Genomic DNA, 3,169 nt, shown 5'->3' with positions numbered 1-3,169 from the left:
TCGTTTATTTTATCCTAGTGGAACTGAGATTTCATTTCTTTTCAGTAAAAAATATTAATCCAAGGGAAGAATTTTTAAAAAATGGAAACAATGACTGGTGCCTTAAATACGAGACTGTCATTCTTGATGTTTTTCCAGCACTACAATTAACCCCAGTGTACTTGTAATTTAAAAGAAAGAAAAGACAGTTTTACAGTGATCTCTATTTCAGACAACCTCAAACGTGCTGAAGTTGGTCCAACAGCATCTCAAAGAATCTATGGAAAACAGAATTTTCCTTAAATATCAACAGAGTTGAGGACACAGAGCAGAAATCTATAGCACAAATTATCAAGAAAGAACTTGCAATTTCTCATTGTGAGTGTAAAATAAGAGGACAAGAATTATTTTTATTCACAATCCAATCTGGTAGCTAAAAGAAAAGCAGACTTTGGATATAGAAACCTGGTTTTCTGAAGAGCCCAGCTGTAAGACCTGGCTTGTCATCAGACCTCAACTCTATCATGGAAACATAGAAAACTCTGTTTTTGATTGGTTTGCTTGCCTCCTAGGAGATAAAAGCAACTGAAAGCCTTTTTGGTGTTTTTAAATTAAAAACAGAAAAATGTGTTAGAAAAGACAGCACAGAAAAACTGTGGCTTCAGCTCAACCTGACCATGTCACAGAGTCCATCACTGTCAGCCTTGCATTCATCCTGCTGGTCAGGCTAATTATCAAGACAGTCAACTTCTCCCTTGGACGTTTCCTTATTCCAGACCAGGGCGTGAAAGCGGTGGTTGCCAAGAGTCCCTGCAGATTTCCCATCAATGGAACGCATACAGCAGCAACAGGATGGTACAGATCCCAATAACACCCCCTAGGATGAGCAAGTCCCACCGCTTCCTCAGGTTGATCCTCTGGATCAGGCTGTTTACAGCAGGAAAACAATTGGTCAAAGTGTTCATTTTGCTGTGAATTGACTTCAACATTCCTCTCTGTGAAGTCATATTTTCTTTTGTTGCCATAGCAATGCTTATTGTCTCTTCTATCAGACAATCTGAGTTTTGAAGGTGGTCATGTTCCTTCAAAAATAGCTCAGTTCTTCTGTTGTTTACTCCAGACCCACTTTTATATGATTCAATACCTTTTTGTACTGATCCCATGAGATTCTCCCTTTCCCGTATTGCCATAAAGTTTGCTTTGGTTTTATGGAATTCATGTGTATAATCCTGCAATATGTCTCTAAGACGCTATAATGTATGCATCAGGGCCGCATTTAAGGAGGGGACACCTGCACTGTTGGTATATTCTGTCATTTTATCGTTTACCCCGTAAGCCTTGCCAAAAGTTGTTCAATCTCAATTGCTGTTGTCTCAAACATTCTGTCTTGGCTTGATCCATTTAAAAGGGGTGTTGTATCAGAACTATACCTGTTGCGTCTTCCATCTCGGGTACTGCTATGACTGTAACTTGTACATAGTTTGCTGAAGGAAACTAGTTTCAGGTCAAGTTCATTTTCCAGTTGTCCAGCCTGTTTCCTGAGATCTTCCCAGTAATTGCTGGTTCCTGCCGCCATCTTTGTTGTCCACCGTCAGCCGGGATCGATTAGACTTCTTGTATTTGATTTCTAGAACATTGTATTAGATAACCATATAATGCCAATTTCAACAATATCTCAATGTAAATCTCATCTTTATGTTGTGTAGGTGGAGGGAAAGCTTCCCTTCCACCCTCTGTAAAGTTTTACTGAAATGACTGACAATAGATTAATAAAAAAAGGCTTACAAATTTATTTATGTATATATGAACACAAGAATCCCCACAGATGTAAAATTCAAAGAGGGGCCAGATGGTTGAGGCTCAAATACCTTCTTCCCAGGGCAGAAGAGAAATGGGAGGTATAGACAATTGTGATGAAATAGTGAATAACTTTCAGGGGAAATAAATAAACCAAAAGGACACTTGCCTGGAGCAAAGTTCTTCTCATCTCTGAGGGAGGTGGCAGAAAAATGAGGGGCCTGTGAACAAAGGTGGTCTTATTATGCAGATAGAGTTCCCTAGATAATCTCTTGGAGTTACTCCATGGAACAGATGAAAAGTTTCTCTGGGTGTGGCGGTGACAGTCTCTTCTCCAGTGGTTAATTTTTTTCTGGTTATTCAGTAAGACAATTGCTTATCTTTTGGAAAGAAGTTTCTTTAGTCAGATAAAATTCCAGAGAGAGTCCCTCCTTGTACTTGTAGGTGGGTGGGAAAAAACAAGAGATGCTTAGAAAATTAGGCAGCTTCTAAGGCCTTCTGATTTCTTTTAATTAGGAGTGGTCAGTGTGCCAAAGCACTGTATGTTGGGGTATCATTCTCTGCACCTCAACAATGTGAAGGTCAAAGTTTTATAAAGTTATTGCATTGAGGTTACATGAGCTTTATAAAGAATTCTACTCCCTGGAACATTTTGTATAAGATAGGGGATCTCAGTTGTCTGAAGGTGTAGTAAAAGTTTTTTGTGAAACCATCTGTGCATGGTGTTTTTTTCTGTAGGTCAATTTTATGACTTCTGATTCAATGTCTTAAATGGTTATAGATCTATTTAAGTAGTATATTTAGTTTTAGTCAGTTTAAGTAAATTATGTAATTGCCTGATGGGTTCTTCTTGTCCACTGCGCAGACAAACCCAATGCACTTGAGACAGTGTTATTGTAGTAGAGTTTAATTATCATGAGGCAGCCAAGTGGGAGGACAGGAGTTATTACTCAACTCCATCTCCCCAAAGGCTTAGAGGTTAGGTTTTTCAAGGATACTTTGGTGGGCAGAGGGGCTAGGGAATGGGTGCAGCAGACTGGTTAAAAGTTAAATCATATGTGTGTGGAAAAATGATCCTTGTGCACTGTCAGCCTCTGGGTGGGAGCCATGGGACTGGTTGAGTCATGATTCACAGGTCCAGGTGGAGTCAGTTGGTTGTCAGCATGCAAAAGTCTGAAAAAAAATCTCAAAAACCAGCCTTAGGTTCTAAACAATGATGTTACCTATAGGAACAATTGGGGAAGTTGCAAATCTTGTGACCTCTGGTGCAGTAAATGATCATAGAAAGGCAAACTGTGTCTACATCTTAGCAGAATTCAGCTCCCGCCAGTCCTAATCTCGTGGGCTTTCGTTAGTTTTACAAAGAAAGTTTTGTTCCTTGAGCAAGGAGAGG

The 3,169-nt window shown here is 39.5% G+C and overlaps 1 pseudogene across 1 annotated transcript; it reads right to left on the bottom strand.

The window, feature by feature from the left end:
* Positions 1-588: 588 nt before the first annotated feature.
* On the bottom strand, positions 589-1,568 carry LOC117081456 (annotated as a pseudogene). Its single transcript, XR_004436167.1, has one exon. The product of XR_004436167.1 is annotated as a Golgi SNAP receptor complex member 1-like (transcript).
* Between the last annotated feature and the right edge of the window lie 1,601 nt (positions 1,569-3,169).

This window comes from Trachypithecus francoisi, unplaced genomic scaffold (genome assembly GCF_009764315.1).
Source record: "Trachypithecus francoisi isolate TF-2019V2 unplaced genomic scaffold, Tfra_2.0 Lachesis_group8, whole genome shotgun sequence".
NCBI lineage: Eukaryota > Metazoa > Chordata > Mammalia > Primates > Cercopithecidae > Trachypithecus > Trachypithecus francoisi.
Note: the sequence above shows the minus strand (reverse complement) of the source record. Positions and strands in the feature narration are given on the sequence as shown.